Source organism: Heterocephalus glaber, unplaced genomic scaffold, assembly GCF_053883595.1.
Source record: "Heterocephalus glaber isolate CG9 unplaced genomic scaffold, H.glaber_assembly_v1.0 deba00001472, whole genome shotgun sequence".
NCBI classification, from domain to species: domain Eukaryota; kingdom Metazoa; phylum Chordata; class Mammalia; order Rodentia; family Bathyergidae; genus Heterocephalus; species Heterocephalus glaber.
The window spans coordinates 44,038,466-44,052,783 of record NW_028258315.1 but is presented as its reverse complement, the minus strand read 5'-3'; the positions used below and the strand labels follow the sequence as shown (position 1 = coordinate 44,052,783).

At 37.7% G+C, this 14,318-nt stretch overlaps 1 protein-coding gene and 1 pseudogene across 1 annotated transcript in view; one reads left to right on the top strand and one right to left on the bottom strand.

Annotated features, from left to right (window-relative positions):
- Nucleotides 1-2,425: 2,425 nt before the first annotated feature.
- The window catches only part of LOC101726427 (ankyrin repeat domain-containing protein 16), a 65,132-nt gene continuing 53,239 nt past the window's right edge, over nucleotides 2,426-14,318 (bottom strand). The window contains exon 8 of the mRNA XM_087181314.1: nucleotides 2,426-2,556. The gene's annotated coding sequence lies outside the window, so the exon portion shown is untranslated. The remainder of the gene's footprint in view (nucleotides 2,557-14,318) is intronic.
- Nucleotides 7,855-9,936, top strand: LOC101726056 (inositol polyphosphate multikinase pseudogene; annotated as a pseudogene).

The following is a 14,318-nucleotide window of genomic DNA, read 5'->3' as shown; positions in this document are numbered from 1 at the left end:
TATGAGTCTTCACTGCTATGAATTTCCATTGTAAGACTGCTTTCATTGTGTCCCACAGATTCCGATATGTCGTGCTGGCATTGTCATTTAATTGTAGGATCTGTCTGATTTCTTCTTTAATATCCTCTGTGACCCATTGGTTATTCAGAAGTGGGTTGTTTAATTTCCATGTGTTTATGAAATTCTTGTGGTTTCTTGTGCTATTGATCTCCAATTTCATCCCACTATGGAATGATAATATACAGGGGATAACTTCAATTCCTTTGCACTTACTTAAACATGTTCTATGAGGCAGTATGTGGTCTATTTTGGGGAACAACCCATGTGCAGCCAAAAAGAATGTGTATTCTCATTTTGTGGGGTGGAATATTCTGTAAACATTTGTTAAGTCCATTTGTTCAAGACTTTGATTGAGTTCTAGTATTTTGCTGTTTATTTTTTGTCTAGTTGATCTATCTATTTCTAACAGTGGGGTATTGAGGTGCCCCACTACTATTGTAGTAGTGATTATTTGATTTTTCTGTTAGTATTTGTTTTATAAAGTTGGATGCACTAGTATTTCATGCATATATATATATATTCATATTTATTTAATTTTTTTGTGTATATATACTTATGATTGTCATCTTTTCCTCTTGGATTTTTCCCTTTACAAGGATGTAGTGTCCTTCTTTGTCTCTCTTAATTAGTGTTGATTTATAATCCATTTGATCTGCCAATAGGATAGCTACTCCTGCTTTTTGGGGTGTTCCTGTAGTATGGAGTGTTGTTTTCCACCCTTTAACTTTCAGACTATGAGTTTCTTTTTGAATTAAGTGTGTTTCTTGTATGCAACATATTGTTGGATCTTGCTTCTTGACCCAGTCTGCCAGTCTATTTCTTTTGATTGTTGAATTGAAACCATTAACATTGATGGTTATAGCTGATATGTATAGACTTATCTTTGTCATGACCTTTTTTTTGTTGCTGTTGTATTCTCCCCCTTTGCATTTAATTTCTTCTCTTACCTCATGGATTCATTCTGCTGGGCTACCTGGTACTGATTGTCTTTTCCTAGGATATTGTCTAAAATTTTTTGGAGTGCTGGTTTGGTATTCATGAAGTTCCTCAGGTGCTCTTTGTCATGAAAGTATCTTATTTCTCCATCAATTTTGAAAGATAGTTTTGTAGGGTACATCAATCTGCATTGGAGGTTGCTTTCTTTTAGGGCTTGAAATACATCACTCCAGGCTCTTCTTGACTTGAGGGTTTGTCTTGAGAAGTCTGCTGTGATTCTGATGGGCTTTCCTTTGAATGTGATTTGTTTCTTTTCTGTAACTGCTTGTAGGATTTTGTTCTTCTGTTTGGTTTCTGGAATCTTACGTGTTATATGCCTAGGTTCAGAGTTTTTTGATCATGGCTGGTTGGAGTCCTTTATGCCTCACTTATCTGTATGTCAAGTTCTTTTCCCCTGCTTGAGAAGTTTTCTGTCATTACTTCTGTGAAGTTTTTTTTTTCATGTCATTTGGACTCTCTCCTATTTCTTCATTGACTCTGATCAGTCTTATGTTATTCTTCTTTCCATCATCTAGTAGCTGCTGGGTTGATTTCTCATGGTCCCTTACTGTTTTTAAATTTTTCTTTTCCTGGTCAGTAATTGCAGTCTTGTCTTCTGTATCTGATATCCTGTCCTCACATTGGCTCATTCTCTTGTGTAAACATTCAGTAAAGTTTTTAATCTCCTGGATATCTGTTTGCATGTGTTTTGTGGATTCCATTTGTTTCCTATGTTGGGATTCCATCATGTTCCTGAGCTCCTCTTTTTTTTTTTTTAAATCTGTGTCTGCTGTAGAGTTATTAATCATGTCTTTCACTATGAACATAATTTGTGTTGTTATCTAAAAAAGTATTTCTGATTTCATTTTTTCCAGATCCTCTTTTGTTGCCAGTTCAGTGAGTCCACGTGGTAGAATATCAGATTGTTCCATCTTGTTACCCCTTGGGGTTGCCTTAGGTGATCTGGAAGTCTGGTTTTGAGACTTGTTTATGTGTCTTCTCATTTCAAAAGATACAGCTTGCTACACCTTTGTTGAGGCAACATTTTGCTCACCCATTGAGCTTCAATTCTCAGCAAGCCTCAGAGACGCCTTCTCTTTGCTGCTCAACACTGTGCCAATTCCTGGGTTCAAAATGGTGGCCTTCTGGATCCCTGCGCTGCCCCTGTTGTCCAAGAGGGGTTCTGGCTGGGGCCTGTGCACACTTGGGATGGTATCTCAGTGTGCCTCTGGCTGGGGCCTGCCCCCCTGGGTAGCTTTTGTCTGGGAGGGCCTTTGACTGGGGGCTGTGCACCTGAATTGCTGGTGTCTGAGTGGGCTTCTGTCTGGGGTCTGTATGCACTTACCAATGGTATCTGGGCAGGCCTCTGTTTGTTGCTTGCATGCCTGTGCATCTCTCTTCCAGGCAGGCCTTTGGCTGGGGCCTGTGGTCCCAAGCTGCTAGTGTCTTGGAGGGGCCCTAGCTTGGACCTGCACCCACCTGTGCTGCTCTGGTCCATGTGCAGGCTTCTCCAAAGAATGTCTTAAAAGCAATTAGAGGGCAAAAGGAAAGATTATCTTTGGGAAAAAACCCAATACTAATACTTATAATTCATTATAAGACTTTAGAAAATATACTTAAAGTAGTAAAATTAAGAGTCTGTCAACATAGGATTCTTTACTCAAAAGTGAAAGTAAAATAAATATGCTTTCACACAAAAGGTGAAGAGAACTTTTGTCAGAAAATCTGCTCTATAGTGTTAACAGAAGTTCTTTGGTATGAACAACAATTCTAAATAGGCCTTTGGGTCACCAAGCAACAAAGGATTTTGGAAATGATAGAACTACAGTTAAATAGAATAGATTCTTTTCTCCTTTAGAGCAATTTGTTTAAAAGACAGTTCCTTAGAGAAACACTTCCAAAATCATAAAGACCTGCAAAAGTCCTTTCCTGCAGACAAGCATTGAGAACATTGGCAAAAGTAACTATTCCTCCACCACTCTGAACTGTAGAATATCACTGAAAGCTTGCAATAATCTGAGGAACAACCAAATCACAGTAAGAACAGTGAGATTTGTGGCATTTAAACTTGCTCTATTCATATTCCCTTTCCTTTTGTCCTTCTAGAATTTTTGAAAACCAGCTGACGGTAGTTGTAAGAACCAGCATCCTAGTAGCTGTTAGAAGGGGAAGAAGGTTTGAAGCTCCCCAAAGGTTCTTCTCCAGTAACTTTTCACTATTTTCCCTGTCTGCATGCCCTCTGTGAAAGCCCCATGCAAGGGTTGTCTTTATTTGATGAATTAAAAACTTGATCAGCAAGAAATGCCCAATCATAGACAATTGTTGAAAATCATCAGTTGGTAATTGTTTAAAAGTGCAGCTACCTGAGAACGTAACCCCACTGAAGAAAATCAGAGACTAGCCAAGAACTTTCACAGAACATTTAATGAATATGATCTTCATAGAGAGATTTGCAAAACTCCAGCAAATTCCCCAGGACCTAGAAGGCTACATATGTGTATGCAGGGATGTGCACAAACCAAGAAAGATACAAGAAGATCCTAATCTCTCAATGAACTCCAAGTAACTAAAAGACACCTGGTCATACCATAGTCAAATTGTTAAAAGTAAAAAACAAAGAATCTTTTTTTTTTTTTGAGACAGGGTCTCACTATGCAGTTCATGTTGGACTCAAACTCACTATGTAGCCCAGTCTGGCTTCAAACTTGTGACAAATCCTCCTGCCTCAGCCTCCCAGGTGTTGGGATTGCAAGCACGCACCACTATGCCCAGCTAAAAACAAAGACTCTTGAAAGCACCAAAAGTGACTCATTATGTCCAGGGATTCTCAGTAAGATTAACAGCTAACTTTTCATCAGAAATCACTGAAGCCAGAAAGTAGTAGGATGACATATTCAAAGTGCTTAAAGGAAAAGACTGTCAATCAAGAATTTATACTCAGCAAAATTATATTTCAAAGATAAAGGAGAAACTGCTAGATAAAAACTGAAAGGTGGGCATGGTGGGGGGGCACATGCCTGTGATCCCAGCACTCAGAAGGCTGAGGCAGGAGAATTGCCTTAAGTTCAAGGCCAGTCTGGGCTACATAGTGAGTTCAAAAACAGCCTGAACTACATAGTAGTGAGACCCTGTCTCAAAAAAACAAATTCATACATACATACTGAAATAATTTTTTCCAAATATATTTGTCATAAAAGGAATACTTAAGGAACTCCCTCAAGACTGAAGTGAAATGAAAGAATACATGACAATAATTTGAATCCATATGAAGAAATAATAGGTGCCAGTAAATACAATTACATAAGTATATATAAAATACAATATAAATGCATTTTTGTCTATAATTCTTTTTCCTACTATTTAAAAGAGCTGCATATATTAATAATTATAAAACTATTTTAATGGACTTCTAATGTATAATGATATTGATATATATTTTTCATAATGCTAATAGTACAAAAGAAAGAAGGAAGGAGCCAGGTGTGGTGGTGCATGTCCGTAATCTCAGTACTTGAGAAGCTGAGGAGGAGGATTGTTGTATGTTTGAGATCAGCATGGCCCACATAGTCAGTACAAGGCCAACCTGAATGACATAGTGAGAGCCTGTCTAAGAAAAAAAGAAGAAGAAAGAGGAAGAGGAGAAAGCAGAATTCTGTTAGAGCAAAGTTGTATATACTTCTGCAATTAGGTTTGTGTAAATTGGGTTTGTATTAATTAGGCTTGTGTTAATTGGAAATAGATTGTTTTAAGTTAAGTTAAGGTTATGCAGTAGCTTTCCCATTGCTGGGAAAAAAAATACCTGGCACCTGCAACTTAAAGGAAAGATTTATTTTTGTTTCAGTTCATGGTTGGCTGGCTCCAAGGCAGAAACAGGATGGCAGAGGAAAAAGTGTTCAACTCATGGCAGCCAGGAAACAAAGAGAAAAAGAAGGAACGGGTAACAAGCCATACCCTACCAGGTCATGCCAAGGCTCCATCTCCTAGCAGCAGCACATCTATCTACTTAACTCATCAATTAATCCACTGGTAAGTATAGCACCCTCATGATCCAATCACCTTCCAAACACATAAGACTTTGGGGGGACATTTTAGATCATAGACCATAACAGATGTTAATTGTAATCCCCAGAGAAAATTTTTTAATTTACAAAAAACTAAAAACTATAGTAAAATAAATAAAAGGGAAATTTAAATGGTACACTGAAATTTAACATACAAGAAGACAGTAACAGAAAGGCAGGAACAAAAGTAAGCCTCATAGAGAAAAATAGCAAGTGGCAAGTATAAGGATTACCTTATCAGTAAGTACACTATATGTGTCTAGATTAAACATTACAATCAGAAGGCAGAAACTGGCATAATGGATTTTAAAAACATGATTTACAGAGTGAGATTCTGTGTAAAAAATATGCTTTTAACATTATACTGTTCATAAGCAATGCTTTGATTAAATGACACAAATAGGTTGAAAGAGAAAGGATAGAAAAAAGAATGACATGAAAACCAAAAGAGACCTGAAGGAGCTCTACTACAATCAGACAAAATAGATGATAAGACAAAAATTGTACTTGAGACAAAGAAGGGAAATTTCTTATGTCAATAGCAACAGTCTGCCAAGAAGTTATATACTTTCTGGGAAGATGGCAGAATGTTGAGTAGCAGAGAAACAGCCTCTCTGATATTTGGAATCCAGACCCTGAACTACAGCAATGTGAGGAAGAGAATGAGGAGGGAAGTGGATCCCTGGGACACAGTAAGGATTTGAAGTGAAAATTAGAGCCCATGGGGAGAACAAAAAAAGGGAACACAATACAGAAGTGGGAGGTGGCAAGTGGCACTTTCTGTCTGAGCCCTGGCTCATGGCATGGAAGGGATGGCTTGAACCTGCAGAGCCACAGTGACTATTGGCAACTCTAAAGGCCTCCACGGAAAAACACACCAGTGGAATTGAGCAGTGGACACTTTGGACTGCAGTGGTAGGTGAGTTATTTGGGATCAGATGCCTCCAAGGATAGGGTGATTGGCTGGTAGGCATTTTGGAAAGGGGCCAGTGGAAGTCAGAACGCAGAGCAGCTTAGGGTTGGCTCTGTCTAGTGGCTCCAAATGTCAGGGTGAGGGACAACTGAGTTCAAGCTGGCAGGAGATCAGGGAGTCAAGTTCAAGCCAGCAGGAGGCACTCAGAGTGTTGCAGGCTAAAAAACTTGGGTCCCAGCCTCACAGCAAGAAACCAGAAGCAGCCTGAACTTCAGTGGAATAAGAGGCCTAGGTTTGCTGGGATTATCCGGCACCACCATAATTCTATTGCTGGTTTGCTGTGGTCAATTAACACGGATCTGGGTTCTGTCTGCTCCCTCTGTGAACCCCTGTGACAGTGGAGACATGCCCTGAAAGAGATATTTTTTATTCTGCTTTTCTTCCTTTTTTTGCTTTTTAATTTTTTCTTTTTCTTGATTGTTTGTTCATTTTTATATGAGAACATTGTTTCTATTTTTTTGTTCTGTTATTGTTTCTGTTTCTTCCTTCTTTCTTTCACTCCTGTCTTCTTCACCAGTTCCAAAACCTTGTGTAATCTTCCTTTGTCCTCCAGCCTTGCTTTTAATCTCTTTCTCTTCCTTTATTTTTCTACTTTTCCCTCTAACCCATTTAAAATTTTCTCCCCTGAGGTTAAAATCACTGTTTTAGATTTGGTTATATAGCTACAACTCCTGTTCATATGGTATAGGTAGCAAATTAAGAGTTACCACTGTTTGTCAGTTTCTAGGGTGTGCTTAATGCTATTGTTATTACTGAGTGTACTACTTTAGCCAAGGTGAAAAAATTGTTCTAATCAGTTGTTCTTCCTTGTATGCCAAGGATGAGATTGCTTGAGGGTTATAAACAATACTATAGGCCAGTGCCAAAGAACAGGACTTAGTAGATGTCTACAGAGTGGTCCACCCCTACAACATCAGAAAACACATTCTGCTCAGCACATGGGGCATTTTCCAAAATAGACCACATGCTAGCTCATAGAACATACTTAAATAAATGCAAAAGAATTGGAATTATCCCATTCATATTATCAGACCATAGTGCAATGAAATTGAAAATCAATAGCAAAAGAAACCACAAGAACTACATAAACACATGGAAATTAAATAACACCCTTCTGAACAACCAATGGATCACAAATGAAATTAAAGAAGAAATCAGAAAGTTTCTACAATTAAACAATGCTAATACAATATACTGAAACTTATGAGACCGATGAAAGCAGTCCTATGAGGGAAATTTATAGCGATAAATGTCCACATCAGAAAAACAAAACAAGCTCAAGTAAACAACATAATATCAAAGTTCAACCTTCTAGAAAAAGAAGAGCAAATCAAGCCCATAGCTTGTATGAGGGAGGAAATGGTAAAAATTAGAGTAGAAATTAATGCAATTGAGACTAAGAAAACAGTGCAAAGAATCAATGAATAGAAGAGTTGGTTCTTTGAAAGATTAAATAAAATTAACAAGCCCTTAGTCAACCTTATCAAAAAAGGAAAGAAAGGGCCAGGGATTTAGCTCAGTAGCACTGTGCCTGCCTCACAAGTGCAAAGTTCTGAGTTCGATCCCCAGTACCCCCCCCCCAAAAAGACTCAAATCCATGCAATTAGAATGAAAAGGGTGAAATCACAGCAGATCTTGCAGAAATCCAGAAGATCATCAATACCTACATTGAGAACCTGTATTCTAATAAGATGGAAAACAGAAGACGCCGCCGTTGTGTTCAAGGCCCCTGGGAGCGCGGGGCGCCTCTGCGGAATGGGCTTGGTCTCCTGGGCAGCGCCGAGAGGGAGCTGGGATCCGCGCTCCGCCGAGAATTGGTCAGAGAGTGCCCGCGCCTCGGCGGCGTCATGGGCCCCCTTTCCGGGCCCCAGAGGGCACCGGCCGCGGGAACCCCTGGGCCTCCTCGCGGCCGGGCCTGAGCAACACCTGTCTTCCCCAGCGTCCCCTCCCTCTGCCTTATTTTTTCCTGCTGTCGCCGCCTCTGCTACCCCTTTGCTCTCCGTTATGGCCACGGAGCCGCCATCCCCGCTCCAGCTGGAGGCGCCCAGCACCCCAGAAATGCGGACCCCACAGGCGAGCGATGCCGCCCCCGAAAACACCCCTCAGTTGGCGGGCGGGCTGCCTGCCCCTCTCGCATCAGGTGGCTGGGCACAGGTACGGGAAGGACAAAGTGGGAATACTGCAACATCCAGATGGCACAGTGTTGAAACAGTTACAGCCACCTCCGAGAGGTCCCAGAGAGCTGGAATTTTATAATATGGTTTATGCCGCTGATTGTAGTGGTGGTGTTCTTCTAGAGCTACGAAAATATTTGCCAAAATATTATGGTATCTGGTCACCTCCCACTGCACCAAATGATTTATGCCCAAAACTGGAAGATGTGACCCATAAATTTAATAAACCTTGTATAATGGATGTAAAGATAGGTCGACAAAGCTATGATCCTTTTGCCTCATCTGAGATGATTCAGCAATAGGTCAGCGAGTACCTATTAATAGAAGAGATTGGATTCTTGGTTCTTGGCATGAGGGTTTGTCATGTACATTCTGATAACTATGAGACACAAAACCATCAATTTGGAAAAAGCTTAACAAAAGAAACTATAAAGGATGGAGTCTCTAAGTTTTTTCATAATGGGTTTGGCTTAAGAAAAGGTGCAATTGCTGCTAGTATTCAGAAGATTGAGAAAATTCTGCAGTGGTTTGAAAGCCAGAAGCAGCTTAACTTATATGCAAGTTCATTAGTATTTGTTTATGAAGGTTCATCTCAGCCAACCATTACAAATCCAAATGACAGAACTTTGGCAGAAAAGCTCGTGTCCAAGGGACATCTATCAGACATGGAAGTACTGGAGTACAATAATAACTTTCATATGTTAAATTCCACAGTGAATGGAAAAATAGACTTAAGTAGGCAAGAACTTATCCAAGATGTATGCTCATCACAGAAAAATGTATTCAAAAAAGCATCACAATCAGACTTCACTGAAAGTTGGAAATATGGAACAAGACAATGGATGGAAAAGCATGCCACAAAAACATTAAAATGGAAATGTACTTTCCCAACTGGAAAAAGTTTTCTACCATCTTCCCACTGGTTGTCAAGAGATTGCAGAAGTAGAAGTGCAAATGATAGATTTTGCTCATGTATTCCCTAGCAACACAATAGATGAGGGATATGTTTATAGTTTAAAGAATTTAATTACTGTACTTCAAAGTATTTTAGACAATTCAATCTTTTGCTGTAGTCTTTATAAGGAGTGGGCCAGTTATACTGAAGAGCAGCAGTCTTTATCTCTGCATCCGTAATGCTATGTAAAAAATTTGTATTATGAGTGGATATTTTATTTGTCTTTATAGTTTTGGTAGAAAGGTTATCTTTTTTATACTCTTACTCAGGAATACTAATTTGTTCATTAGAAAGCTATGAAGAATAAAGAAACAGGAATGTTAAGCAGGGACTGTGGTGGTACATGGCTTCAACATCTATTTGGCTCAAGCAAAACACAAAACATTATTCACCATAAGAGTTTATTTAGCTTTCTGTAGCCAATTTATCATGAAATCTCTGTCCACCCAACCTTGACAATGAGCCATATCCAACCTATTATATTATTAAACACCTTCAAAAATCTAGAAAGCACAGGTTGATGTCTTTAATATTGGTGTGTAAGAAGTTACTAAAACTGGAGAAAATCCTACTTCAGAAATAAGTAGCTTACATTTCATATTTAAAAGTTCAGACCAGCATATCAAAAGGTGCTTCTTAGTGAAATGATTTAGAATCATTGCATTCCTAAAGCAGATTTCCATTTATCTATTTATTTCAAAATACTGTGTGAAAAATATAATCAAAATCAACAACAACAGCAACAAATGCCCTGATGTTAAGGGCACTAATATGCTTAGCAGGGTCAGAAGAAGGGAGAAAATTATTTTCAAGTCACAAAATATTTTTCTTTTAAATTCTTTATTGCAGAATTGGAATTTATATTTACTATGTTGTGAAAAGTGTACTAAACCATGTAATACCGTTTTCTCAGAGGCTTCAAAAAGGTGGATGGTGGGCTGGGGATGTAGTTCAGTGGCACAGTGCCTGCCTTAGTAAGTGCAAGGTCCTGAGTTTGATTTCTGGTATTGGAAAAGAAAAAAAAAAGGTGGATAGTTGTTGCTTTATTTCACCTTTAAATAATTTTGGAGAACTTTTTCCTTTTAAAATTCATGTACCTCATTCTTTTCGGCTGCACATAGGTCATTCTCCAGAATAGACTACATGCTAGCTCATAGGACATGTCTAAGTAAATGTAAAAGAATTAAAGTTACCCCCTGTATATTATAAGACCATAGTGCAATAAAATTGGAGATCAATAACATAAGAAACCGCAAAAACCCCAACAAACACATGGAAACTGAATAACACCCTCTTAAACAACCAATGGGTCACAGAAGTAACTAAAGAAGAAACTCAACAGTCTCTACAAGTAAATGAAAATGCCAGTACAACATACAGGAATCTGTGGGACACAATGAAAACAGTTCTATGTGGGAAATTCATAGCAGTGAATGCCCATATTAGGAAAACAGAGAAAACTCAGATAAATAACCTAATGCAGAACCTCAAGTTCCTTAGAAAAAGAAGAGCATAACAAATCCAAAGCTCGTACAAGAAAGGAAATTATAAAGATCAGGGCAGAAATCAATGCAATGGAGACTAAGAGAACAATACAAAAAAAAATCAATGAATCAAAGAGTTGGTTTTATGAAAGAATAAATAGAATCGATAAACCTTTAGCCAATCTTATCAAAAAAAGGAAAGAAAAGGCACAAATACATGCAATTAAGAATGAAAAAGGTGAAGTCACAACAGATCCAACAAATCCAGAGGATCATCAATACCTACTTTGAGAACCTCTACTCCAATAAGATAGAAAACACAGAAGAAATGGGCAGATTCCTAGATACATACAAATTGCCAAAGTTAAATGAAGAAGATATAGAAATTCTAAACACCCCAATTACAATGAGTGAAATTGAAAATGTAATAAAATATTTACCAACAAAGAAAAGCCCAGGTCCGGATAGCTTCACTGTGGAATTTTACAAGATATTTGAAGAAGAACTAATGCCATTACTATTTAAACTCACCAAGGAAATTGAAAGGGAAGCAATACTTCCAAATTCATTCCTGGAAGCAACTGTTATTTTGATTCCAAAACCAGGGAAAGACCCAACCCAGAAAGAGAAATACAGGCCAATCTCCCTAATGAACATACATGCAAAAATCCTCAACAAGATACTGGCAAACAGAATACACAGGGTCATCAAGAAGATCACACACCCTGACCAAGTTGGATTTATCCCAGGGATGCAAGGATGGTTCAACATTTGTAAATCAATAAATGTAATACATCATTACAGAGTCAAGGACAAAACCATATGATCATCTCAATAGATGCAGAAAAAGCATTTGACAAAATCCAGCACCCATTCATGATAAAAAACACTACAGAAAAATTGGAATAGAAGGTCTTTGTCTTAACCTGATTAAGGCTATCTATGAAAAACCAAAAGCCAACATCATAGTAAATGGTCAAGAACTGAAAACTTTCACTCTAAAATCAGGAACAAGACAAGGATGCCCACTATCACCACTCCTGTTCAATATAGTTCTGGAAACATTAGCCACAGTAATTAGAAAAGAGAAAGAAATAAAAGGAGTAAAGATAGGAAAGGAAGAAGTTAAACTGTTTTGCTGATGATATGATACTTTACATAGAAGACCCAAAATACTCCACCAAAAGACTTCTAGACTTAATTGACAGATTCAGTAGAGTAGCTGGATACAAGGTCAACACTCAAAAAACAATAGCCTTCTTGTACACAAATAACAGACTCACTGAGAGAGAAATTAGGGAAACAATTCCTTTTACAATAGCATCCAAAAAAGTGAAATATCTAGGAATCAATCTAACAAAGGAAACAAAAGACCTCTACACTGAAAACTACAGCACTCTGAAAAAAGAGATTGAAGAGGATACAAGAAAATGGAAAGACATCCCTTGTTCCTGGGTAGGAAGAACCAATATAGTGAAAATGGCCATACTTCCAAAACTACTATATAGATTCAATGCAATGGGAATTGAAATTCCAACAATATACTTCACAGAACTAGAGAAAACAATCCAAAAATTCATTTGGAACCATAAGAAACCTAGAATAGCAAAAGCAATTCTAGGCAACAGAGACATGGCAGGGGGTATCACAATCCCCAACTTCAAACTATACTACAAAGCTACTGTGATAAAAACAGCATGGTATTGGTAAAGAAATAAACCTGAGGATCAGTGGAACAGACTAGAAATGCAGAAACAACTCCAGACATACTCAGGTACCTTATCTTTGACAAAGGAGCCAAATACCTCACTGGAGGAAAGATAGCCTATTTAATAAATGGTGTTGGAAAAACTGGATTTCAACCTGCCAAAGATTAAAAGTAGACCCATACTTATCTCCACGCACTAAACTAAGATAGAAATGGATTAAAGATCTAAATATTAAAACAGAAACACTAAACTTGCTGGAAGATAAGTTAGGTAGAACTCTTGAAGACATTGGCATAGGAAAAGACTTCATGAACAAAACCTCAGCAGCACAGGAACTAGCAGAAAGAATCAACAACTGGGATCTCATCTTATTAAAAAGCTTCTGCACTGCAAGAGAAACCACCAACAGAGCTAACAGACAACCTACAATATGAGAAAAATTTTTTAGCAGCTGTACCTCAGACAAAGGACTACTATCAAGAATATATAAAGAATTGAAAAAAATCAGACCCCCCAAATTCAAAGACCCAATTCAAAAACGGGCATCTGAAATGAGCAGACATTTCTCAAACAAAGAAGTAAAAGCAGCAAACAAATATATGAAAAAATGTTCAACATCACTCTTCATTCAAGAGATGCAGATGAAAACAACACTGAGATTCCACCTCACTCCAGAAAGAATGGTTGCTATCAAATCAACAAATAACAAATGCTGGCAGGGTTGTGGGGAGAAAGGAACCCTTCTCCATTGTTGGTGGGAGTGCAGACTGGTGCAACCACTGTGGAAATCAGTATGGAGATACCTCAAAGAACTAGGACTAGAGGTCCCATTTGACCCAGCTATTCCCCTGCTGGGTATCTTCCCAAAAGAATTAAAAGAATCATACCACAGTGATATATGTGCACCCATGTTCATAGCAACACAGTTTGTATTAGCTAAAGCTTGGAAGCAGCCCAAGTGCCCATCAACTGTAACCTGGATAGAGAAAATGTGGTTTTTTAAATAAAATGGAGTACTACTCAGCCATAAAGAGTGAAAACCTAGAGTCATTTATAGCTAAATGGATGCATATTGAGGCCATACTTTAAGTGAAATAAATAGGACACACACGTGTAAATACAGAATAGTTTCTCTAGTGTGAGAAACTGATAGTGTAAACAAGGGTTAAAATGATTAAAATGAATAACTGATAAGTTGAAATAGGAAAAAAGGTCCAAAGATGAAGGAGTGAAGGGAGGGCAAGGGGAAAGGAAAAGAGGGAAAGGAAAAACTACGAGAAAAGAAAAAAAAATGGAAATGAAATCTATATAAATAGGGAAGGGCGGAGGGGGTGAAGGGCACACAGGTAATGGGGAAAAAATAAGAACCAAGATACATCATGTACAGGTAGAAACACCCAATGATAAATGTAAACGTATTGTATATCTAAAATGTACCAATAAAAGAACTAAGAAAATAAAAATAAAAAAAATAAAATTCATGTATTTATGTCTCTTGTTAAGCAGTAGTATAAATGTTTGTTGTTAAGAATAGTGTTTTTCCAAATTTGGTTAAATAATGGAAGATGAAATCCAGTCGTGTAAATGTTAACATAAGTACGAAGTTAGTGCATCATAGAGTGTTTGGTGCATTATCTATATCCATACTTGTATTTCACACTTATTTTATATTTTATTTAACAGAGAAATTATAACTTATTTCATGAGGGGTAGAAGCAATATCATTTTTCCTGGAAAAATTAGAGTTGTAAGTATTTTCTTTGTTTTGCATTCATCACCTTTTTAAAAATAATTATTTGTCATTGAAAATGTTAAAAACTTTGAAATTGAATTTGCAAATACATTTGATGTTAATGCTGTCATTACTTCCACTTTGATTTACTACTAACCACATGATTAAATAGTTGAACAATTTTGCCGGGTTCAT